At 38.8% G+C, this 25,453-nt stretch overlaps 1 long non-coding RNA gene and 1 pseudogene across 2 annotated transcripts; one reads left to right on the forward strand and one right to left on the reverse strand.

Moving 5' to 3' along the window:
* Positions 1–222: 222 nt before the first annotated feature.
* On the forward strand, positions 223–24,945 carry LOC124507804 (uncharacterized). 2 transcript variants are annotated; one of them, XR_006961135.1, is made up of 3 exons: positions 223–916; positions 2,510–2,606; positions 24,901–24,945. It is a non-coding gene; the product is annotated as an uncharacterized LOC124507804 (long non-coding RNA). The 2 variants fall into 2 exon arrangements; XR_006961128.1 differs by lacking the exon at positions 24,901–24,945 and adding an exon at positions 10,534–11,106.
* On the reverse strand, positions 11,921–12,233 carry LOC124507794 (60S ribosomal protein L36a-like; annotated as a pseudogene).
* Positions 24,946–25,453: the final 508 nt, after the last annotated feature.

A 25,453-nucleotide genomic window follows, 5' to 3' on the forward strand; every position in this document is an offset into this window, starting at 1 on the left:
GCAAGAGGGATCCGCCGGAGCTGAACCCGTACTCTCTGCGGGCTCTGGATTTAACCCCTCCCTGAGCCAAGAAGTCTTCAAAGTACTTGCGCTTTCACGTACGCAGACTTGGCCTATTAGTCAAGGGCCTTCTCAGCCACCGTAGCGGGTGGGAGGGGCTTGGCCTGAGCCTCCGGGAAGTCTGCAGCGACTTGAATACTGTCCCTGTCACTGGGACGAATTCCGGAATAGAGTCCAGGCTTCCTAAGGCTTCTTCTCTGCCTGACTTCGCGTGACTGCCGAATTCTGAGGCCGTCCCAGGGATCTGTCTCTGTTTGTAGCGGTGAATGGTGCTCTCCTCATGGTAGCAAGACCCAAGCCTTAATGATCCAAGGACCGGCGCCTTTCTTTGGACATTCCTTAATACATTACTTCCGCCAATCTGTAATGCGTCCGAGAGCATTTCCTTGGGCCCATGAAAATACAATGAAACCTTTACTTAAGGAAATAAACACCCTGACTCCACGGATCTGGCGCATAAGCCCCAGTGTTTGGAATCGAACGGGCTTATTTTTATTTATTTTACCAGCCAATTTAAAACAGTTACTAAATTGAAATCAGAAGTGCACTGAGCTCATTCATAGTTTATGTATTTCATCACCTTGTTGTGTGGATTATATTTTCTAAACGTTAATCCTCGACAATCTGCCCTAGAGAGTCTTCCTTCCACAAAGAAAAACAGCTTTCTAACCCCGCATTTTGTTTTTCACGTGGCGCCAGGATAGTCTTCAAATACAAATGTGATCATGGCAACATTCTGCTCAAAACTCTTTATGTGGTTTTTCAGTTACTCTTAGAATAAATATAGTTACGGCTTTGAAGTCCTCGGATTGCCCAACTTTCTCGCCCCTTCACTATACACTGAACTGGAGTTACAGTAAGCTTTAACCCTTAGTTCTCCCACAATTTTTTTTTTTTTTGTACGTGCGGAGATTATTCTCCCCATCCTCCGTCCCTGTCTACCCCTCCCCCCACACCCTTTACCTGTTGAGACCCTACTTATTTGTCAGATCTCAATCATTTACTTAGAGGAACTATTTCTTGACCACCCTTAACTGGATGGAGCAAGTCTCTATGTTACATTTGCTGGTAGTTTCATGTAGCTCTCAGTAGCACCTATCAGTTCAATTTCACAATTAAAAAATTATTTTTATTGTCTCCTAGATTGAAAACTTCAGGAAGCACAACTTGTGTATTTTTTTGCTAGCATCTAGCAGATGTAAGCCTGGCACACAGTTTATCAATAAATGTTAAGGGCATTAATAAGTGTTGAGACAAACCTTATTTGAAAAATTACCTCTTAATTTGTATTGTGAAAGAAAGAGGCCAAACTCCCTAAACTAACTAGCTCTAGGAAGTTTATAATAAGAGTAGATTATTGGTAGTACTTGGTGGGTATTCTCCTTAAGAAGGTCTAGGAGTGGGGTGCCTGGGTGGCTCAGTTGGTTAAGCATCTGACTTGGGCTCAGGCCATGATCTCATGGTTTGTGAGTTGGAGCCCCACATCAAGCTCTGTGATGGCAGCTCAGACCCTGGAGCTTGCTTCAGATTCTGTGTCTCTCTCTCTGCCCCTCCCCCACTCATGCCCTTTCTCTCAAAAGTGAATAAAAGGTTACAAAAAAAAAAAAGTTAAAAAAAAAAGAAGTTCCAGGAGTTATATAGAACTTTAATAGGTTTAAGCAGACCAATCTGATTTATTTTTAAATTAGAATGAGAATTAACAAGATTTTACTTTCCAGTCTAAAACAATTTAGGTATGCTCATTATATATATTTGTCTGAATTGTATCCTAATTTTAAGTAAGGGTAACAAGGACCAGAAGGTTGGGAGATTACTGAATTTGCTAGAGGTAGAATAGTATAGACTAACAATTGCAAATTCCTCTTACTGCTGTGCAACTTGGCCTCTAGCAGCTTCTTTTAATCCCCTATTCTCATTCAACCTCAGAACAGTCCTGGTGAAAGGATGGTAAAAAGGAAAGAGCAGAAGGCTTTTCTGAAAGATTGAATGTGCTACAGGAATGTAGGAGAAGCTGTAAAAATTAGCTCCCAGTGTGGGAACCTCTCAGGGAGATAGTCCAATGGCACAGTGCCCTCTGGTGTTAGGAAGAGATTTTCCCCCCATCATATGTGCGTTTAGGGGCTAAGCAAAGATAATGGGAGCTTCCAACAATCCCAGATTTAGAGCACAACATGTTGTTTTTCAACTTTTATCTATTTACTAAGAAGAAAACTGTTGATTGACATCCGGTGTTGTAAGCTAAGCCCTCTAACCTGGGTACTTTTTAGGACAGTGACTCTCAACAGCTCTACCTTGAGAAGTGAAACAAAATTATTTATGAATTGTAACAAATAGTGCTACAAATAACAGAAGATTGCACATAATCAACTTTTTAAAAATATGAATTAAAGAAGATTCAAAGTTATCTAATAATTTTTTATTCATCCATGTAAAAACATTTTTTAAAAAGGAAGTACAAAGAGTGTGCAACAATGGAAGATATGCCTGGCAAGTTCTGCTTTGGTGATAGTATATCTCAGAAAAACACTCAGCTGGGATGTGGCCAGGTAAGTATAAATATGATCACATGAAGAACGGGGAGAGGTGCTCTTTTTGTTGCAAGAAATAGTCACTTGGTGATTTTGACAAATGGGGAATTTATTCTAAAACTACATGAAGTAGAAAAGGAACAGGAATCTCCTCTATGTAGCCAGGCCACAAGGGTTGCAGGGAAAACTGAACAATTGGGCCTCATGTGAGACTGCAGGGACTGTAGTTTGATGGTTAATCAAAATCCAAGGTCCTCTCTAGTAACAAGAAGTTGTGACTTTGAGCTCTAGTACTCCACTATTAGCATGAATGTGTTAATCTTGTCTCTTGCTCCTCCTCCTTTTACCAGCTGACCAATTTACTTTATATATCATGGTTCAAATTCCCAAGGAGGAGAACCAGAGAGGCTAATTACCAAGCCACATTATCATAAGTTACAGGCCAGCTTATGGGTTGATTGGTTGTTCCTTAAAGTCAGGTGCTTCCCGTAGTCTCCTCAGCAGTGGCTGAGGGACTAGTCATATGGTATAGCCATCATGGTGCAGGGACCAGATACTTTCTTCAGTATGGAGTGTAGGCACCTTTAGAAGGGGATGCTGAGCATGACAGGTGCTATGAGTAATATCTCTAAGGCAAAATGTGTTTGTGATTCATTTGGCAATATCTTCACTATAAATAAATTTTGGTGCTATTTCACTTAAGTTTTTGTGGGAGTTATTTTGTGAGGAGAGGAGGCAGGGATGTTGAACTTCTAACAGTATGTAACAGAAATCGTTGTTTCATGAATGCACTTTGGAAAATGTGACACTACACTTATAAAGTGTTCATTATTACAGTAAAAATTACCCATCAATCACACTTGGAGTGACAGTGCTTTCCAAATAAATCTTGGCTTATGTTTTAGTGTAAGATCTTTAGAGCTATCAGATATGTGGTCCCTACTGATGTGGATTTTTTTCCTTTTAATTTCCTTACAATTAATCTAAAAAATATGATTAAAATTGTGAATTCCATTAGAAATGACACCAATGATCACGCACGTTCATACCATACAAAATACATCTGTATAGATAATAGCACAGAAGATAATGCTGATGCAATTTTAGAAGATGATGTTCATTCTGGGCACAGGTATAATAACTGTCAACTTGAAACTCACCCACTAATTCTTGGAGTACTTTGCACCAATGTTTCTGGTTTCCCTGTCAAATCTATCCAAATGTTCTTAGGGCACTTCCAATGACACTGTCAATCTTTGGTAGATAGTTCCAAAATAGCCTAACTATACCTTGAAGAGGGTACTCTCTATGGTATTTGAATCCTTGTTTCTTATAAGTGAGTTATTCTAGTTTGTTTAGAGACCTTGCTTTCCATCCTCTGTTAGATTTGATTTCAGTGGATCTCAGTTATTGTTCTAATCTAATAACATTGAACCCCTCCCCCCCCGCTTTCTCCTACCTTTTTAAAAAATTTTTTTAATTTCTTTTATGTTTATTTTTGAGACAGAGAGAAACAGATCATGAGTGGGGGAGGGGGCAGAGAGAGAGGGAGACACAGAATCCGAAGCAGGCTCCAGGCTCTGAGCTGTCAGCACAGAGCCCAACGTGGGGCTCAAACCCATGAACCGTGAGTTCATGACCTGAGCTGAAGTTGGACGCCTAACCAACTGAGCCACCCAGGCGCCCCTAAAAAAATTTTTTTTAATGTTCATTCATTATTGAGAGACAGAGAGAGAGCATGAGCATGGGAGGGGCAGAGAGAGGAGGAGACACAGAATACAAATCAGGCTACAGGCTCCGAGCTGTCAGCACAGAGCCCGATGCAGAGCTCAAACTCACAAACCACGAGATCATGAGCTGAGTCGTAGTCAGACGCTTAACCGACTGAGCCACTCAGGTGCCTCTCTCCTACCTTTTTGGAGAATATCTTTCTGTACTACATTTTGAAGTTACTCCATTTTATATGTATTTATTCTTTTCTTAAAGATATAAGAATTTTCCTCTCTTTCCTCTGATATAATAATTTTTAAGGGAACCTCGGCTTCCTCCAGCATAATCAGGCTTTCTTCTTTTATTTTGCTTTCAGTTGTCTAGTGCTCATTTTTAATAAGTAAAACAAGCATATTTTCCAAGCTACCCTAGTTTCTCCTGGATCTCCTAAGATACCTGCTTCCTGAGACTGAGAATTCATATACATATCTTTTTAAAAATTTAATTACTTTCTTTACCTTTGGACTTGTAATACTTTATTTTTTTTTTTTCAACGTTTATTTATTTTTGGGACAGAGAGAGACAGAGCATGAACGGGGGAGGGGCAGAGAGAGAGGGAGACACAGAATCGGAAACAGGCTCCAGGCTCTGAGCCGTCAGCACAGAGCCCGACGCGGGGCTCGAACTCACGGACCGTGAGATCGTGACCTGGCTGAAGTCGGACGCTTAACCGACTGCGCCACCCAGGCGCCCCATGGACTTGTAATACTTTAATTGAATGTTTTCTCTACTTCATCCCGCAGAAGATCATATTCTCTCTATAATAAAGGCCTGTGTTCTTTTTTTGTTGTTGTCAATAACACCTACCAATTTTTTTTTTAATTTTCTTAACTCTCAAGAACCTACTTAAAGCCATGTGACTTATCAAACTTCTGAACAAACCAGAAAAGTAAAAAAAAGTTAGTTTCCTCAGGCTTCCCCCTTTGCCTTTAAATATAGTTCCAAAACCATGCAAGCAGGCATGGAATTTGGTGCAGTTGATCTAGCTCTGGATACCTAGATATAGTACTAAAACTAGAACTAGTAACTACCACACAGCACTACTCCATAGCCCATGCGTATCTTAGCTGCCTTTGTACTTCATCATTCTGCACATTGGCTGAAAAACACTGTGAAAGAACAAATATTGGTTTTTGGTTTTTTGTTGGTTTTTTTTTTTTACAATACCTAACAGAGTACCCCAGCCTAGTGTTTAGTGCAAGGAAAAACTGACACAGACATTCTTGGAGGCCCATACAACCTGCTTATAAGGATAGGTGCCTGGCTTGCTCCAGTGAAATGCCAATTACAACGACTGCAAATAATCAGCTTCTGGTTATAATATAAACAACTGCAAGACTATTCAGGAATTTTCAGTTGTTAAGCATAGCCATGGTTAAAAATTAAATTATATTAAGTGCAGTGTGGTATCCTGAATTGGATTCTGGTACCGGAAAAAAAAAATTAGTGAAAAAGACTGATGAAATTCAAATAAAGTCTGGAATTTATTTTGTATATTGCACTAGTGTCAATATCTTAGCTTTCATAAATGTACCACAGGCACGTAGGATGATAATATTAGAGGGAGCTGGGTGAAGGGCATATGGGAACTCTGTACTGTCTTTGCAACTCTTATGTGATTATAAAGTTATTTCAAAATAAAAAGTTTAGAAATTTTATTTTAAAATAATTTTACATTTTGGCTACATACACACATATGTTTATAATTTATAGTTATATAAACTTACAATTAAATATATTTTAAAAGATAACATATTAAAAACTTACCACTTCCTAATTATTTTACTACATTAAATATTGTCTATGTTCTTGAGCTCATTTTTGTCTGTTTTATCAGTGTGGTAAAATACTATATATACTGCATATCTGTTCCTAACTCAGCATTCAGACATTAGTAGCTTGAAATTAGCCATAGTGGGAATATTTATACCTCAGAACTGGCAAATCCTACAAATCAGGGCTTATTGTTTTCCCAGGGAGCTGGTTGTTAAACATTTACCAGTATACCATTGGGTATATGCCCTAAATTTTTGCCAGTATATAGGGCCTTTAACTCCATGCCCAGAATTCATAAGTTGAAGGACAAAGGAGAGATGCTTCTCATTGTTAGCCCTTAATAACTCATCTGAAGAATTTTTGCTTCTCATTCTTATACCTGTGGGCTGGATCATTTTGAAGGTCCTAGTCCCTAAGAGGGTACAGTCATGATTCAGATGAGTTGGTTGGGACTGCCTCCTGGCCTTTGGGGGCTCCATAGGCTGCTGTACCTACAGGAAGAATTAAAGATTGCTGTTCAGGTCAGAATGACTGATCCTGATTAGTAGAGGGCAAATAGGTTTCTGCTACATAAAGGAGGATTTTGTCAGGAATCCAGAATATTGACGAGCCATTTTATAGTACTTCCTTACCTAATGTTTTACTCACTGGAAAACTCAATAAAGGCAAGGAAGGAAGGTTTGGGTCATCTACTTTTACCTAGTGGTAAAGAATCCTGTCTAGCCAAATTTCAACAAAGGCTAAGTTAACTTGAATAGATGCTATAAAAAGGAAGCTATGCTGGATTGGCTACATAATTTGTAGAACCCAGGGCAAAATAAAAATGTGGGGCCCCTTGCTCAAATATTATCAAGAACTTCAGTATATCAATAGGAGAGTATTAACTAATTCAGAGAGCCCTTCTGAATTCAGGGCTCCATTTGGCCACACAGGAAATACACCTATGAAGCTGGTTCTGATGCTATGATTACCAACTTAGCTTTTATGATCAGGAAGAAGTATGGATTGTAGCAATTATGTTTTACATCACTTCTTTCTTTTTTCCCTCTTCACTTGACTTTTCCTTCTTTCACATATGAAGAATACCAGGGGTAGCTAACATTTAGGTATCATGAGGGAATATTATTGAACCAACATTGCTCCATGATGCCATACAGTCTTAGGGGATTTCATATGTCTTTTGTGTTAGGGACATAAACTTTTCATATGGGGGAGAGACTAGAGAAGCTGTTGAAGGGGAAAAGGTTTGTCCTTTATCCATAGACTTATGGGTCATTAGTTTCTTGTTGCCTCCAATTTATGGGACCCTCAACAGGAGATGGAGGGCAGAGAACAAAACCATGGTATTTATTCCACCAGCACTTCCATGAGAGGAGGTTGACTTGGCCAGCTGATGTTTTACTGCTAAAGGTCACTGCTCATGTCAGGGCACTTCTTTCTACACAACTGTTTGCTTGTAGGTTCCAGTACAGCTGGCTTTTTTTCACCCTTCCTGGCCTAGGAGTGATTACAGATTTCCCACTATTACTGGCCCCAGGTTCTCTACACCTCGACTATCCTTTTATAACCTGCTGTAAATAAATACTTTAAATTACTCTAATTCAAGTTTGCCATCTGTTCTCTGGTGGGACCCTGTGTGATGTATGTGTTTTTCATCTATAAAATAAGGATAAGAATAACACATGATTCTGGAACTTGTTGGGATAGTTAAATGAAAGTAGATGTATGAAAAGTACTTTGCAAACTCTAAAAGGCTCTACAAGTGAATTATGTTTGGGGAAATGAATGTTCTAGCTAATTACCCTCTCAGACTTATTCTAGGTTCATTAGGAACTATACTGATATATCCCTCTGAATTAATCTTCACTTTTGTCCTATCTCTTCTCTGCTGGGAACCTTACAATGGTCTTTCATTGCCTGGAGCAATGGTCATCTTTATCCTAGCATTAAAACATCTTCACAGCTTGGATCCTAATCGCTTTCCAGTTTATGTTTCTTCTCTGCCCTTTAACTTTCAGTGAAATAGAGGTAGCCCAGGAAAACTGACATATTGTTTTTCTGTGTCCTGGCCTATGCTCACTTGGTCATGTACTTACCATTAAAGATCCATCTAACCATTGCCATCTCTCAAAGCCTAGCATAAGACTTTAGCAAACTCATAGTTACCGTGTATTTCTAGAGCACATATTGGTACACAGTTCTCTTGAAATCGAGCAAATATTGAAGACCTAAATATGCCTCATGGCAGTTGAGAGGCACATTTTCAGTATCTCACCTCACCCTTTTTCTAAGCAGGCCTATAGGACCAGTGTGCGTCCCATTACTCATAAGGTGCCAGAAGCCACTTTCTTTCCAGAGACCTTTCTCCCTCCAAGATAGATAGAGATGGGATTCTTCTCACCAGTCAGGAGCCCTCTATCTGCTGGATAGTCATTTACATATCAAGGGTGTTAACAAAAATCCAACTGAGTAAATTTGAAGATTTAATAGGTTTTATTAAGCTATTCATGAATCTGGCATCATCCCATCTAGCAAGTAGAGGGGAGCTTCCAGAGGAGTAGAACAAAATGGAAAAGGTTTTATGGGAAGAATGGTGGGACAAGAAGTCATTAGCAAAAAGAAATGTTTCAACCAACGTTACTTTCCCTGAGAGCAGGGGTGGGAGTCTGTGGGGTGGGGGGCCTGGGGGTCTTATCATCAGATTACCTCATCATCCTTTGGGGGATGGAAGGGGCCTGCCTGGCAGATGACCTCATTGGGGCTGACCAGAAAATTCCTGATTGTTCTGTTAAAACTACATTTCTGAAGGAGGTTGAAACTGCAATTAGATTAAGTATTAAGCCCTGGTTTGGGGATTTGGTGTAGCATAAGTGACTCCATCTTGGGCCTGTGTTTTTCTTTTTAACGGGTTCCAGTCTAGATGTCTTTCACTTAAATATATGTGTTCAAGGTAGAAATCTCATCTTAATAACAGCAACTACTTTTGAGCAATTCATTTAATCCTCTTAATTATTCTGCGTAGTACTTCATCATGGAGGAAACAGATTTAGGAGAGTTAAGTGGTTTGTTCATTATTCAGTTAGTAAAATCAGGGCTAGGAATGGACCACAGGTCTATTTGTCTCCGAAATTTGTGTTTCTTCCTCTCACAAACTCCATTACCCCAACATTAAGTTATTTCCTGGCAACAATAGATGATCATATGAAAGCATATGAAGGCACTTCTGTTTCATTTTGATCTTAGTGTTTGTATCTTTTATCATTTTTAGTTTTTATTTTAATGTTTAAGAATATTGTCTCCATATTATTTATAAAGCTAACTGAAGACAGAAATGTTGTTTTATGTCACTGTATTAGTCGTTGCACCTTTACCAAGGGTTGAATACATAGCATGTGTTTACCATATATTTATTGGTTAATTGTTCCAGAAAGGTTTTCAAGGACAAATAGGTTATGTTACCTGTTTTCTTTATATATATATATATGGACTTAGATCACAATTGTAATTTTTCTTTGCTGAATGACAATCTTGCAAGTGAAGAGTAATCTCAGCACATGGAAAACAACAAAACAAAACTGAAAGATGTTTAAAATTGTGTGTCTATAAGGGCCCACATAGAAATGGGGTAGTGGTAAAAGAAAGTCCTGGACAGAAAGGCAGAATTTAGAGATAATGGCCAATATGTAAAGAGTTCAGACTTTTTACCAGGAGCAATGAAGAACAGTAAGAAGGAATGGGCCTATCAGATTTGTTTTAGGATTGTCACTCTGTCCCATAGAGAGTGGATTGTAGTGGTATGGAGTGGAGGCAGAAGGAAGTGGTCTTCCTTATTTGGGATCTAGCTTTACTTCCTTACCTTCTCCACACCTCCCTGTACTAGCCAGGATGCCTAATCCTGTTAATTAATGGGAAATTGGGTTTCCACTCTATAGTGGGTATGGGGAAGATTATGTTTAGGACCCAGAGAATCACTAGAGTACCTCATAATACTGCCATGACAAATAGTCCTGTTCAATGTAAAACTGTGGCAGTCCAATAAAGACAAGGTCAGCAAAGGCTTATATACCATGGAAATAAATTATTTGGATATCCCTACCAATTAAAGAATCCAGCTGAGATGCTATCAGAGGGTAAAGGGACTTTGAAGTAAGTGGGGGAAGAAGACAGCCATGATTACCAGCTTTAGGCTGGTGAGCAGCTATAGAAGTAGGGATTGTAGCAGCTGTGCTAGATATTATTTAACTTTCTTTTTCTCATTGTTTCCACCCTTCCTTATAATATGAAGAATAATGATGCTGGCTAACATTTAGTTTTCAGGTGAGAACGTGAATCAATGGGTATCAATCAGAATAAAATGGTTGCTATGTATTGGTGACACAAAGTTTTCATTTGAATTAAGGACAAGAATGCATTCCTCAAGATCTACTTCCTACTCTTCCCCTGGGTCTGACTTGGAGACTGACTATTATAGAATGAATGTTTGTGTCTCCCCAACAGTTCATATGTGGCAATCCTAACCACCAATATGATGGTATTAGGAAGTGAGACCTTTGGGTGGTGATTATGTCTTGAGAGTGGAGGCCTCGTGAGTGGAATCGTTGTCCTCATAGAAAGGATTGCAAAGAACTCTCTCACCCCTTCCGCCATGACACAGCATGCAGACAGCCATCTATGAACCAGGAAATGGCTCTTACCAGACATCACATCTGCTGGTGCCTTGATCTTGGATTTCCCAGCCTCCGGAACTGTGAGAAGTTAATTTCTATGTTTATATGCCACCCAGTCCATGGCATTTTATGGGGGCAATATGAGCAAATTAGACAATACCCTTATAAAATAGACTGTAGAGAGCTCTCTTACCCCTTCCACCATGTGAGAATAAAGCATGAAGACAGCCATCTATGAACCAGGAAGCAGCTCTCACTACACATCAAATCTTCTGGTGCCTTGATCTTGGACTTCTCAGCCTCCAACTATGAGAAATAAATTTCTGTTGTTTATAAGGCGCCTACCTACTCTATGGTATTCTCTTATAGCAGCCTGAATGGATTCAGACACTGACCTTCATCAAATGATCCTCTTGCTTTCTCAGTGCCCATTGGATTTTGTCAATGAGAAGCACCAGAAGGTGATCAGTAGGAGCGAGGGGGCTGGGGCACTTGGGTGGCTCAGTCACTTAAGCATCCAACTTTGGTTCAGGTCATGATCTTACCCTTCATGGGCTCAAGCCCTGCATTGGGCTCTGTGCTGACAGCTCAGAGCCTGGAGCCTGCTTCAGATTCTTGTGTCTCCCTCTCTTTCTACCCCTCTTTCACTCATGCTCTGTCTCCTTCAAAAATAAATAAACATTTTTAAAAATTTTAAAAAAGAAGAAGCAAAGGGAGTGAAACGAATATATTTATTTCTCAGTTGCTTTCTTTTAGGGTCTTCATGGCCTGGCTGCATCCCTTGATTGAATGTCATAGCCCTCATTAGGCTGTCCTTCCTAAGCAGCTCTCTGAATCCAGTGGTTAGAGAAATGCTCCCTCCAAACACCCCTTCAGGAGTAAAGGTGGTATTATTAGTACAAAGTAGTGCACTATCTCCTGAGCTTTCCCTATATCATGCTCATATCTTTGGAAATAGTCCTTTCATTAAAGTTTCTTCAAAATTACCCAGTTTGTGAATTCCAGCTAGGAATTAACTTAAGCTGACTTAAGTTAAGCCAGGTTTTATTTTATTTTATTTTTTTGAAATGAACATAACCTCAATATTTTATTGTCTTCATAATGTAACAAATATGAAGCTTAGAACTGTATCACTTGGCCCGTTCTCTTCTTATCTCCTTCCAGCTCAAAATGCTTGCATCTCTTAATAGCCAGCATTCTCTTAGGTCTGTAGTTGGGCTCAACACATTCAAGCTTCAGCATAATCTTCTTTGTAGTTTTAGCCTTTTTCTGGAAAGCAGGCTTAGTTTGCCCTCCATAGCCACTCTGCTTCCTGTCATAACTCCTCTTTCCCTCAGCATAAAGAAAATCTTTGCCTTTCTCGTACTGTGTCACTTTGGTGCTTGCCACACTTCTTGCAGAAAGTCCAGTGGGTTTTAGCAACATTCACCATGGCTGCGAGAAGGCTATCTGCACAGAAAGAAAGAGCAAGTTAAGCTAGGTTTTAAACAGTAGTTACCACAGTGCCCTCTTGGGGTAGGAGGGTGGGTTCAATGCCTGGTGTCTGACACCCAGGGCTTAGAGACACTAGTCTAGAGACACAGCTCAGGCATTGATTCTTTCCTTTTCACTCATAGTTTTCTGCTTAATTTTGTCAGAGAAGAACCAATTGAGTTCTTCTAGAAACTAAAGCTCAAGTCTGATGCACACAAGAAATCATAGGCTCCTTGCCTCCTAGGAATTTGAATTTGAATAGCTTTTTGGAAGTTCTGGACCTCCTCTCCAAAGGGCACGCTTTCCTCTAAAGTGAGTTGTAAATTTGTAAATGTGTGTAATTTGTCTTTGGTGTTTCTCCCTTCTCATTTCTTTGTGGGGTACCTCTGCCATTCCCTGAAGGTACTCAGGAACCTCACATTCTTCTACGCACTTTTCTCCATGAAAACCAGCTTCCAGGAAAGGTTCTGAATTCATTTTCACTAAATAAATGACTGTTTGACTTTGATATGTTATCTCACTCAGATAGCACAATCTTTTGTCTAAAGCAGGGTTTTTCTCAACCTCGGCACTATTGACATTTTGAGCCAAAATAAATCTTTGTTGGGGAGGGGGCTGTTCTATGCATTGTAGGATGCTTAGCTGTATCCCTGGCAGCAACACACAAGATGCCAGTAACATCCTTCTCCTGGTTATGACAACCAAAAGTGTCTCCAGACATTGCCAAATGTCTTGTGGGGGCAAAATCACACCCAACTGAGAACACTGGTCTGAAAGGATGAACTTCCACCTGTGCATGTCTTTGGACATGATCAAATCTAAAGGAAAATTGTGTATTAAGGTAATAATCTGGAAATGCTTTTGAAAATGTAGACTTTGAGTGCTAATTGGTAAAGGACCACCTGTTCTAAGCTATTCTGGTTTTCTAACTGAATGACACCACCATCGCATTTTTATTTCAAACAAATCTGCACACACACACACACACACACACACACACACAATCTGCACATATCCATGTTTTCCCTTAATGTTTATTACCTAGTGATGCAATTATGACGACTTGCGATTATGAATGAAAACATATTTTCTGTTTTGTATAGGAATATATGGGTGATTAACATATATGTCTTTGAAATATCCTCTGTATTAAGGTTCTCCAGAGAAACAGAACTAATAGGATGTGTGTGTGTGTGTGTGTGTGTGTGTGTGTGTGTGTGTGTGTGTGGGGAGAGAGAGAGAGATTGATTTGTTATCAAAATATCAGGAATTGGCTTACGTAATTATGGAGGTTGAGTCCCAACATCTGCAGTCAGCAAGCTGGAAATCTAGGAAAGTAGTGGTGTAAGTTCTAGTCTGAAAGCCAGAAGGAGATCTTCTGACCCAAGAGGAGCTGATATTTCAGTTGGAGTCTGAAGGCAGGAAAAGACCGATGTTCTAGCTCAAATAAATCAGGCAAGAGGAGTTCCCTCTAACTCAACCTTTTTGTTCTGTTCAGGCCTTCAATTGATTAGATGAGGCCCACACACATTAGGGAGAGTAATCTGCTTTACTCAGTCTACTCATTGAAATGTTTTTCTTACTTAGAAACGTGCTCACAGACACAACCCCTAAAATGTTTTACTGATGTCTGGGCACCACATGGCCTAGCAAGTTGGCACACAAAATTAACTATTACACCTTCCCATTGAATTTTTGGATAATCCTAATTCATCTTCTCAAGAACTGCCTTAGCAGGGTTGATACTGGGATTTCAATCTGAGCCACTGAGCTAGTTTGAGGACCTATATAGTTGGCTCAGTTCTTCTCAGCTTGCAGGGTCAATTAAAGTGGAGCCCTCTGGTGGTATAACCTTTCTAGAACCAAATAGACCATGGTGGAACATTTATGCTTTCCCCTAGCCATAGTGACTCCCTATGTCTGGCAACTTTTTCTGAAAGAGCCAGATAGTATATATTGTAGGTTTGCAAGCCAATACAGTATTTATTGCAACTACTCAACTCTGTCACTGTAGTGCAGAAGCAGCTATAGACACTATGTAAACAAATGGACTAGCAGTGTTCCAATATTTTATTTACAAAAAAAAAAACAAAACAAAACAGGTGGCTGGTCTGTGGACTATAGTTTACTGACTCCTGGCCTAGAGCATTGTTCTCATCTGTATGGGTTACTGGCACTTCTGTATTTCAATGTACAAAAAAAGGAAAAAAGATAATGAAATTTCTCAAGCTAAATTTTGGAACGTCCAGACCCAGAAGTGGCATATAATCACTTCTATTCATGTCCCATTGGTCCAATCTTAGCTACATAGCTTCTAGGGAGGCTGGGGAATTCAGTCTCTACCTGGATAGTCACGTACCTGGCTTAATTTCTGTTAGGAAGAACAGATTTTAGTGGGAAACTAGCAGCCACAGCCACATGAGATGAACCACTTAGGAGGCAATTCTGCAAATTATATAATAAGTCTCTCCCTATTGCAAGTTTTATTTAATTAGGAAATTCTTTTTTCTTCATTTGAAATAATTCTCATAAAATATTTTCTGAGGATGTTATATATAACTAAATAGTTATACACAATTTAGACCTTATACACATTAAGAAATATTCACTAAGTGCTTGCTTTGTTCTTTTAAAAAAAAAAAAATTAGGGGCATCTGGGTAGCTCGGTTGAGTGTCTGACTTTGGCTCAGGTAGTGATCTCCTGGTCCATGAGTTCAAGTCCTACATCAGGCTCTGTGCTGACAGCTTGGAGCCTGGAGCCTGCTTCAGAATCTGTGTCTCCCTCTCTCTGACCCCCCCGCCGCCCATCAAAAATAAACATTAAAAAAAAAGAATCATCTTTTAAAAAATGTTTTAAAGTTTATTTTTGAGAGAGAGGGTGTGCGTGTGTGCAAAAGTGGGGGAGGGGCAGAGAGAGAGAGAGGGAAACACAGAATCCCAAGCAGGCTTCAGGCTCTGAGCTGTCAGCACAGAGCCCAATGCAGGGCTTGAGCCCATGAACCATGAGATCATGACCTGAGCTGAAGTAGGACACTTAACCAACTGAGCCACCCAGGGGCCCTGCTTTGTTCTAAGCTATTCTGTGATTTGTACCTTTGGGAAGCTCACAATATGCTTAAAGAAATAAAATATCTCAACATAGAGGCTATCAATAAATATTCAATTATGGAATCAGGTAATGCATTCTACAGGCATTTGGAGAAAGAGGAAGAGATAATTCATATTTCATATCTAGGATATGGCTTTCTATTCACATCAAGTGATACTGTTGCCTTGTTTTACATGGAAACAGTTGGGAACTAAATTTTAAAGACTTGTCCTCAATTGCTTTTTGAGCCACATATTTTAGTGTTATCAGCACTTATTTTCAAGGGACAGAAGCCCATTTAAGATAGTTTAAGCAAAAAGAAAATGCATGGCCAGATTCAGGGTATTTGAAAATGCCAGGCCACTGTCTCTATCTCTGTTTTCCTTCATCTGCTCTCTCTTTTTAGGGGAGCTTTTTCCATGTGGCAGGAAGAATGGCCACTGACTATTCCAAGTCTGTGTCATCTTTAAACATGTATAGCTCAAGATTCCAGACAAAGAGGAGGCATCTTTCCCAGTGGCTTCAGCAGAAAAGTCCCCAAACCAGTCACTTTGGCTAGGGAGAAGACAAAGTGATACTGGCCAGCCCTAGGTCATGAACTTCTGGGGCTGAGAAAGACTCGGTCAGCCCCATCTGAGTGATATGGAATAGAGACAGGTAGTTTTCCAAAAGAGAGTTGGGAAAAAATAGTTCAGTAAATTTGTCTTGTTTTTGGCCACATGTAAAATACAGTTACCTTCTTATTTTATAAAATTACACACTCCTCAATGAATTTAAAAATAATGTATTGATGGTATGTTATTAAACCTTGAGTGATAGTTAGGTAGATAGATGAAAGATAATAGATTTGAGCCTGAATGATAGGTTCAGTATAACTCTAGGTGCTGGGGCTGCAAAAATGAGTGAGAACTGGGTCCCTAGCCTCATGAAACTCATGACTAATGAATGGGGTCAGTTAAATATGTAAACAAACATTACAAAACAGTATGATAACCATCAACAGATAATGATCTTGCACAAAGGAATAAAATCTCCTTGGTCTTTTATGGTATTGTTTCTTGCCTTTGTTGGCTTTTGTGGGGAACATAAAATTGTAAAACACAAACACACCAGATTTAGAGTCAGTAGACTTTGGGTAACCTTTAGCTGTGTGTCTTTAAGCAAGGATATGGCCACTTTGGTTCTCAGTTGTCATGAGTGTAAAGTGAGAGGTTTGAACTAGATGATTGTCTAGATTCATCTAGGTTGCAAAATTCTAAATATTTTAATGTATGAGATTGTAGTAATCAGTGATTACTGTAGTAATCAGTAATTCATTGGAATTGTTAGTCCGGGTGTGTATAAACTAAGAAGCCACTAGATGTCGCTCTCTCATCGATTTTGTGCTATTCAGATCTTATTTTAAATGCCAGGATATCTGAGAGCTGAGTGGGACCTTAAAAATCATTTTTGTTCAATCATGTCAGTTAATTAAAAACAAAAACAGACTATTTGGACTAGATAGATAAAATGACTTAGTCAATTTCTTGACTTCTAGTCCAGGGGACTTTCCTCTCTTTAAACTGAACAATGCTTGGAAATGATGTTTTACATCAATTATCAACTTTGATAATGGTTTTTGTTTCTTTTTCTTCCTGAACTATTAATAAGAGCAATTTGGGGGCTAGATTATACAAATTTCTATGACTTAAAATTATACCAATAACACTGGAACAAAAAAGTAACATTACTCAGAGATTACTACTTTGTCTTGTTTGAAAATAATTCACAGGAGAATGTAAGAAATTGGGTAGCTGTGAATGAAAATGGAAATCAAAATTCACAACCACCTGGCTTATCTGAAGTTTAGACTTTAGCAACCTGAGGTTTTCCTTTCTTAACATGGCCCTGAATAGAAAGTAAGTTGAAAAGGGCTTTCTTTGAAAAGTGAAATCGCTTTAAGGTCTCTGCATCAAACCCATTAACATTAATTTGTATATCATCCTTTGAACCTTATCTAACATGCAATTCTTAATGAACATGATTCATAATGAACCATAATCTAATTCTTGGTTTAGATGAGTCTGCAGGATTTGAAACAGAAACGGAACTATAAGAGGCAGGCCTATTAAAATAAGAAGCCACAGCAGATAGCCTGATTATAATAAGGGGAAAAAAATGCTAGACTCAAAAAAAAAATCAAAACTATATTATACATCTTTGTAAAATGACAAGATCTTTATGATGACAACCTTGTGGCTTCAAGAAAAGGTTAAATTAGGGGCAACTGGGTGGCTCAGTTGGTTAAGCGTCTGACAGGCTCAGGTCATGATCTCACTGCTCATGAGTTTGAGCCCCACATTGGGCTCTGTGCTGACAGCTCAAAGCCTGGAGCCTGCTTCAGATTCTGTCTTCCTCTCTCTGCCCCTCCCCTGCTTGTGTTCTCTCTCTCTCTGTGTCTCAAATATATATATGTAAAAATAAAACATTAAACATTTTTTAAAAAGTTAAAAAAATAAAAAAGAAAAGGTTAAATTACATTGCTATCCTTTGTGACATATAAGCTTTTTTTTTTAAGTTGAAGTATAGTTGACACCTGTTATATTAGTTTCAGGTGTACAAACAGTGATTGGAAGACTCTATAGGTTATGCTATGCTCACCATAAGTGAAGCTGCCATCTGTCACCATACAATACTATTACAATACCACTGATTGTATTCCCCATGCTGTGCCTTTTATTTCCATGACTTATTCATCCCATAACTGGAAACCTGTGTCCCCCACTCTCCTTCACCCATTTTGCCCATTCCCCCATCTTCCTCCCCTCTGGCAACCATCAGTTTGTTCTCTGTATTATGGGTCTGTTTCTACTTTGTTTTGTCTTTTAAATTCTACATATAAGTGAAACCATATAGGTTTGTCTTTCTCTCCAGACTTATTTCACTTAGCATAACACCCTCTGGGTTCATCCATGTTGTTATAAATGACAAGATCTTATTTTTTATGGCTGAGTAATATTCCAGTGTGTGTGTGTGTGTGTGTGTGTGTGTGTGTGTGTGTATCACATCTTCTTTGTCTATTCAACAATGGACACTTATGTTGCTTCCATATCTTAGCTGTTGTAAATAATGTTGCAATGAACATAGGGTGTATATATTTTTTCAAATTAGTGTTTTAGTTTTTTTTTTATGGGGGTGGTAATACCTAGTAGTGAAATTACTAGATCTTATATTTCTATTTTTAATTTTTTGAAGAATGTCCATAGTGTTTTCCACAGTGGCTGCACCAGTTTACATTCCCACCAACAGTACATGAGGGTTCTCTTTTCTCTACACCCATGCCAACATTGTTATGTCTTGTTTTGTTTTTTTTTTTTTTTGATTACTAGCCATTCTGACAGTTTAAGGTGATATCTCATTTTGATTTTGATTTGTATTTCCCTGATGATGAGTGATGTTGAGTGTCTTTTCATGTGTCTGTTGACCATCTAAATGTCTTCTTTGGAAAAATGTCTATTTAAGTCCTCTGCCCATTTTTAATTGTGTTATTTGGTTTTTGTGTGTGTGTGTTGAGTTGTATAAGTTCTTTATATGCTTTGGATATTAACCTCTTATTAGATGTATCATTTGCAAATATCTTCTCCATTTCAATAGGTTATCTTTTCCTCTTATTGACTGTTTCCTTTGCTGTACAAAAGCCTTTTATTTTGATGTAGTTCCAATAGTTTATTTTTGCTTTTGCTTGTCTTGCCTGAGGAAACATATCTAGAAAAGTGATGCTATGGCCAATGCCAAAGTTATGGCCTACGTTTTCTTCTAGGAGTTTTGTGGTTTCAGGTTTCACATTTAGGTCTCTAATCCATTTTGAATGATTTTTGTGTTTGGTGTCCAAAGGAAGAAGTTTTACTTACATGGGAAAGTCATTTATGTAATGCTTATAAATGTGAAATCACAATAAATCCTTTTCTCAGGATGGGGGTGGAAATGGATCATGCATATAAATAGTGAGTCTGTTAATACTGGCTTCATTTCCTGAGTAAACTGGGAATAATACTACTACATAGGGGGCTGTGGGATGTTTGAAAGAGTGTAGAAAGTGGAAAATGCTATGTAATTGTAAGCTATCAAGATGATGACACTAAGGAGAAGTGAATGCATATACGCTCCCAAGAAAAGCTAAGAAAATTGAGGAGTACAAAATTTAAAAGACAGAAGAAACAGAAAAGAAGACCATGGGCTAACTTCTCTGTCAGTGGTGAAGCAGCAGGACCGATCTACTTTCCAAAAGATAGAAAGCGATCATAGAGATTCTGCCTGGGATAGGAGAATGGTGACACTCTCCTATCACCATTCTATCCTATCCTGGGATAGGAGAATGGTGACACGCTCTTGTATCCTCATTTTTTTCCTGTTCAATTCCATCATGAAGGAACACCACATCAGGACCTGCATTTAGGCCATTTTGTTTTATTTTGTATCTGCCTTAGGTTGGACAAGTGGGGTGCTCTGCTGTTTTCCCTACTTTATGTGGTCAGGCTTCAATATTTTCCTTCCTCTTTTTAATCCTCTTGATGAACTTATACTTAAAAAATGAAAGTTGCTTGTTGTAGGAAGATTCCAGCTGGTTTCAATGAGGAAGCAAGACAAGTTGGCCATCACTTATGTCCAGATCTCTCATGCATGTGCTGATTGAGTTTTTATATTTCCTCAAGTCACCCTGTATTGTGCAAAGGTGTTATGATGTCAGAATCCAATAAATAACCAGAAAATGTGCTCTATTTCAATGTGGCAATTTCATATTCTCTTGTCTAATACTGGAAAAAAATGCATTTCTTGCATATTTTGATTACATTATAGTGCTGCCAGTCATATTATTGTGTTAAGGTGGTATCAGCATTCCCATTATAAACTTTATCAGGCTTTTGTCCCTTGGCTATAAAATTCTGCCTGAAGTCTGACAATTGCTCTCAATCCCAGAACCATTTAGGAAAGAAGAAAATAAGTTATCTTAAATTGAGTAAAAAGTTAAAGAATGTAAATAACACCAAAACCCTCCAATTGTTCAAATCTAGATGCTATTTTTCATCAACTCCAAACCATAAAGCACAATTTTTTTAACATTTTTTTTAACGTTTATTTATTTTTGAGATGGAGAGAGACAGAGCTTGAACGGGGGAGGGTCAGAGAGAGAGGGAGACACAGAATCCAAAACAGACTCTGAGCTGTCAGCACAGAGCCCGATGCGGGGCTCGAACTCACGGACAGCAAGATCATGACCTGAGCGGAAGTAGGACGCTTAACCGACTGAGCCACCCAGGCACCCCAGACACAATTTTTGAATTCAGTACATCTCTCCTTCTGTATGACTTTGAGTATACTTTAGAAGTTCATTTTTAGATCAGAGAAGGACATTTTATCTCTACAAATAAACCAAGTCAACATCTGGGTGAGAAAATAATTCTATTTTTAAAAACATCCTTGTTTTTTGGGGGGCGCCTGGGTGGCTCAGACGGTAGGCCTCCGACTTCGGCTCAGTTCATTATCTTGTGGCTCGTGAGTTCAAGCCCCGCATCAGGCTCTGTGCTGATGGCTCAGAGCCTGGAGCCTGCTTTGGATTCTGTGTCTGTCTCTCTCTCTGTTCCTCCCCCACTCACACTCTGTCTCTCTCTCAAAAATAAACATTGAAAAAAATTTTTTTAAAAACGCTTGTTTTTAACAAAGTTTTGTAAAGTTTACACCGTGGAAGGGCAGACAACATAAGGGCCCGAGAGGAACCATTTGTGTGTGTTCTCATGCTTTCTTCAACCTTTGAGATGAACCCACAGAAATCCTGTTTCAGTTGCCTTTTCTTTCAAGTTACTTGTGGATTTTTCCCTTTTTAAAGTTTTAGTTCAAATTCTACTTTTTACGTTAATAGCAAGGGACTTCTGGGGGTAGAAGTGAACAGAACAGAGATGCACATCAAATTCACTTTATAAAAATGTCTCATTATAGCTTATCAGTAAGTGAGCCAGGATGTTGTGGAAGTAAAATGCTTTTTCAGTTGAACTGTCTTTCTGGAAAACTTTAATTTTTAGCTGCCAATTTGTCTGTACTTCTCAGTTTTTAATCCACTGGCTCAGTGATAACTTGGGTGACCCTAAGGCTTTTGTTGAACTTACTTTCAGAGATTAGGGCTCTGGTTGGGCACACTCCCCTGCTGGGTATATTTTCTGCTCTTACTGACTTCAAAGCAGACTGAGCACAGAGAGAGATAATAAGCATAGTGGAGACATCTGAGCCAAATTTGTGTCCAGAATATCGTGCCCAGGGTTCTTGGGATGAACTAGGCTATGTATGACTTTTAATCACCTTCAAAGCTGTGAATAATAATAGTTGGTTTCAGTAAGTTAAATTTAAATTGAAAGCCAATCCGTTGATAAAATAGCAGATGTATTATGTGACCCTACACTAAATATGCTTCCTGAAAAAATGACTTCATTCAATATTCTACAAGCAGGGTAAGGAATATGGGATGGGAAAGGGGATGAGAAGCCATCACTACCTTGCTGGGTAAGTTTCACTAAGTTGCTACATTTCTCTGAAAGTCAGTTTCTTTCTATATAAAAAAAAAGCAAGCTATCATAATAATAGTTGTTTTTTATAGTTTTGCAGGGATTGACTTTTTTTTTTTCTGGAAAGGGCCTGATAGCAACTATTATCAGCTTTACAAACCACATGGTCTCTGTCTCAAAAGCAGCCATTGGCACTATGTAAATGAATAGGTATAGCTGTGCTCTGATCCAACTTTATTTACAAAAATTGGTGGCCTGCAGGCCATAGTTTGCTGACTCCTGGTTTAATGCATGCTTGTATACTTCTGTGCCAGAAAGGTATTAACTACTTTACTTATAGTAGTACACCTAATGAGGTAGATACTATTATTGTCATCAGATTTTGGATGAAGAAGCCAAAGCTCAGAGAGGTTAATTCACTTCCCCAAGGACACAGTGCTAGTAAATAGCAGAGCTAAATTTTGGCATCAAGTCCACGTGCCTCGTCCTCACTCTTTTCTTTTAGAGAGACTTGCCTTCTTACCTGAGAGATCTTCCACAAGGGAACTGCTGAGCCCCAGCAGTGTAGACTAGGGAATATGATCCAAATCTTAATAACTCCAACTGATGAGTGCCGCAAAATAGCATCAGATTAATTTGCCTCAGAACATATTTTCCAGATGATTCTTGGAATTTTGCTCAGTAATGTGGGTCAAAATAATTTTTTTTCTGATATGCAACTATTCTTGTTTCACCCACATTTTAGCTTCAAGGGGAAGGATTCTCCTTCTCTATGCATGTATTTAATAATTTTTTCACTTGTTTTTCTCCCTTGAAAGCAAGAGAAGAACTATTAAGATGTACTATCTACTTAGTTCTGCATTTCTCTTTTTAAGTGGGAAAAACTCAAAGCATATTTTCTTTTATCCTGTAAGAGAAAAAAAAAATGGAAACAATGAGAAAGCCTTGGCAAGTACCATAGAGATGAATTGTAACTCAACATGAATGTCATTCCCATCCTCTTCTGTGATTTCACAACCATTGAAAGACTTGCATTTTTAACTGTATGGCATTTGTAATGTGGAAAAGTATATGCATTTTTACAATAAGGTTGTTGGATTGTTACTCAGGCAGAACAGCTCATTTGGCAAGGCTTAGAGGTATATTGAGAATCCAACTTGGTTTATCTCCATCAGGCAGGGGAGAGCTCCCCCAACATCTCATGTTTTCCAACTGGCTCTGCCTGGCTCCCAGGGCAGGCGGGGACTGAATAAGAAAACAGTAGAGTATTGACTGGAGAGTTCCCACATTTTCAGTGTGATAGAAGGAATCAGCTGTCAAATGTTTCTATAGATTGGCTGTGATCTGTGATGCCCTTCACAACTCTCCTTTTAGATTTCCCAGGAGATCTTATCAGAGGGCCTCTGAAAGGGAACATAGGCTTAAAGAAAGGTCTGTGATGTATCAAAGATTCCCAATGAACCTGACCTAAGCAGGGTGAACTTCTTCTTTTCAAAGGTTACCTCTTAACCAATCAGGGCTGGAAGGGCACAAACAGACCCTAAGGTCTGGACTTCTAAGACAAAGTACACATACATACCCATGCACGTATGTGTCCTTGCTGGGATGCCTGGGGCATCCTTTATGATGGAGCCATTCTGGCTGCCGAAGCCTCATGAGCTTGCCCTGGTGTTTGGATTGATTAGAATTATGAATGTTTTGTGGACAGTAAGCCTCTTTGGAAATTCTTTGAAGGTCTTCTTGATGAATTCTGTTGAAGGTCTGATTCAACCGAACCAGTATTTATAGTTTATTTTCTGGGAGTAGAGATGCAAGGTGCATAGTTGCCACTCACATCATCATCAGGCACTAATTAGGGACCCATTTGGGGACAACACTGTATAGCAGTGCCATCACTTCTCTTTCCAGAGTCTCTCACTGCGAGGAATTTCCACATTTTGAGGTCCCGATGATGAACCCTCATTTTTATGTCTCACTGAAGCCTGGCTTTTCCAGGCTTGCTACATATCTCTGTATCTTACTCATTTCTTGTTGCTTGTGTTGGCATAAAGTGCATTGTTTTTAGAAAAATTAATCTTCCATTTTTTTAATTGTAATTAGATCTGAAGGGGGAAAAACTGGATAAAATTTCTCATTGCTTTTTTTTGTCCAACAAAGGAATACCAACTGAATCAGATACTAGGTTGAATTATGGTTCTCTAGGAGAAGCAATTAGTGTGTATAACGTTAAGGTGCATTGTTTCATTAGAGATAACATTAAACTTTTGAAGACTAATGTTTCAAGGAGAACTTCTTACAAATGAAGTAGAAAGTACATATTAATAATAACAGGATATAGAACACATGTAAACCACTTCATCTCTTTATAGAGATACCAGGACAAAGATGTAATATTTGAATTCTTAAATTGTCTGGAGTGTTCAATTATCTACGTATTGATGTAGAATTGATCTTCTAGGAAGTTATAGGGCTGATTTTTATTATTATTCATAGAGAGGGATAATTACACACTTTTTTTTTCATTTCTGGTAAAACTTACTTTGCTGAAACAAGTGAAAGATGCATTAAGATTAATACCACTTCCTCCCTAATAAAAATATTTTTCTGTTTATAATAATAATATATATTCACCCTATAACATTTGGAAATAGATAATATCATATGAAATTATATAAAAATATTCATAATCCTATTTCCCATAATAACCACTGTTACCACTTTTGGTGTATTTTCTTCCAGTCCTTATACATGCATATGTACACCAGTATGCATATATCAGTTGGGTGCAGTAAGAATATTAACGGAAATTTAACTGGATTATGTCCTCATCTGCATAGTTCCAGCCTCCAACTACAGCCTTCTAGCTCCACTTTACGCCAATTACTTTTGGGAGTCTCTGGGGGGTGTCCCATATGAACTCATCAATAGTTTCTCATGTGCTGTTTTATTTCTCTCATTGTCTTCTGCCCTTGCTTCCTGCTCACTGTGGAATCCTCAAAATCTAGAAGAATGGCTGACACAGAGATCTATTCAATAAACTTTTATGGAGGTGTTCAATACATGAAAGGACTTCTTGAAGGATATGCTCTAACAGTGTCCCGACTGCTGGCACTCTTTCTAAGTAAGTGCTGTCTGTTAAGTGTTGTCTTCTCATGCTTTTCCTAATTTTTTCACTGTACTGAAGGGATGCTTCACACAGAGGTGTGGAGAAGGCTCTGCTTCCTAGCTCTCCACTGCACTTTGTCACCTAAAACATCAATGCCTCACTGAGCAGGTCCCCACGTCTCATGGAGTCCCTTTGAAAACATTTCCTTTGGGTTCTACCTGCTGTCCCCTCTTCACTGGACTCAGAAATAGGGTTGGGGATGATATCTGACACAGATGCCATCATGTCTCATCCAGTTTGGTGTCCTACTTCTCTTCTCTCCCAACATTTTGATTCCAGAGAAATTCGGTCATAAGAGAGAAAAGAAATTACACAGTTGGTACTCAGCAAATCTGTTTAGAAGGCTTGAACAGTTGGCAAATCACCTCAATGCCTTAGGGATGTGTTTTGCC

This window comes from Lynx rufus, unplaced genomic scaffold (genome assembly GCF_022079265.1).
Source record: "Lynx rufus isolate CCGP_SWC_20201006 ecotype Redwood Valley unplaced genomic scaffold, mLynRuf1.p SCAF_1, whole genome shotgun sequence".
In the NCBI taxonomy this organism is placed as follows: domain Eukaryota; kingdom Metazoa; phylum Chordata; class Mammalia; order Carnivora; family Felidae; genus Lynx; species Lynx rufus.